Here is a 1,346-nt window from a genome sequence, read left to right on the forward strand (position 1 = left end):
GCGGGTGTCCACACGCCGAGGCTTGTCACGGCACGCAGCTCTCCTGACAGCGTCGTGGAATGTCGAGCTGGAAGGGACCCATAGGATCATTGATCCAGCTCCTGGCCCTGCACAGACACCGCAGCGATCCCACCCTGGGCATCCCTGACAGCTCCTGCAGCTCCGGCAGCCCCGGGGCCGTGCCCATTCCCTGGGTTGAGTGTCCCAGCCCCCTCTAGGGGAAGAACCTTTCCCTGATATCCAACCTAAACCTCCCCTGACACAGCCCCAGCCGTTCCCTGGGTCCCGTCCCTGCCACAGACAGATCGGAGCTGCCCCTCAGGAGGAGCTGCAGCCCCTGAGGACTCTCCTCAGTCTCCTCCAGCTGAACAAACCGCGTGTTAAATTCCTGCAAGGATGTTGCTTCACCTGAAGTATTTTAATAAAAATGAGAACGCTGACCCTGTCTTTACAATTTTCTAAAACTAAAAGTTTAGGAAAACATTGTTTCCGTGCTCTGGCAGGTGTGTATGTGGGCACTGGCAATCTTCATCTCATGGATTATAATACCATGGCCTTGTGAGGCACAAAGGCTGTGGGTATAAATCAGGACAATCTAGGCTGAGATTATTTGTGAAATAAAGTTAGACTTCTCCCTTCCTCAGCAGTTTGGGAGTTTCAATTCAAGTGTGGAGTTTCTGTTTTTCCACTGTCTCATCTACCCCACTCGCCTCAATGTGTTTAGGAACAGCAACGAGTTTGTTCTGCATGATGTGTTTAAGAATTTTCTCCCTTTACAGATAAAACCATGCTCAGAGCTCTCATTCCCTGTGAAGATCTACTTCTGTGTCACTATTTTGTCCCTGCTGAGTGTCATAGGGCTGACCATAGAGACACTGGTCCGCCAGACTGAGGAGGATTTCACCATTTCCTTTATTCAGCTGGTTGGAGTTGGTAAGAAACACAGTTTGGATGGAGAAAATAATGAAAATAATAATAATAATGTGATTAAGCAGCAGCTGAAGTTTCTTGTATAAGAGCTACAGGATGTTCAGCTATGCCAGAAAACCTCACCAGTTCCTATTTTAATGTCTGAGCCATAATATGCTGGGAATTCAGGTGTCCACAGTCCAAGCTTCCTTCCTTGGGTAGTTCCAAGTAGAGCTTCAGCAGAAACTTCTTGGGTCCATTTGTGTTAAACAGAAATTAACATGAAAATAATAAACACGAGGATTTCAGGAAATTTCATGTGCATATGCCATCTCTGCAAAATGACCAAAAAAGAGTTTATTTTCAAATTTGTACAGGTTTCTTTGGATTTAGCAGCTGAATTTGCAAAACAAGGAAATACCATCTTAAGCCTTTTG

The 1,346-nt window shown here is 46.3% G+C and overlaps 1 protein-coding gene across 1 annotated transcript in view; it reads left to right on the forward strand.

Moving 5' to 3' along the window:
* Positions 1–6: 6 nt before the first annotated feature.
* Positions 7–1,346, forward strand: part of LOC103622316 — an 8,678-nt gene continuing 7,338 nt past the window's right edge. Inside the window, exon 1 of the mRNA XM_017744096.1 lies at positions 7–933. The gene's annotated coding sequence lies outside the window, so the exon portion shown is untranslated. The remainder of the gene's footprint in view (positions 934–1,346) is intronic.

This window comes from Corvus brachyrhynchos, unplaced genomic scaffold (genome assembly GCF_000691975.1).
Source record: "Corvus brachyrhynchos isolate BGI_N302 unplaced genomic scaffold, ASM69197v1 scaffold68, whole genome shotgun sequence".
NCBI lineage: Eukaryota > Metazoa > Chordata > Aves > Passeriformes > Corvidae > Corvus > Corvus brachyrhynchos.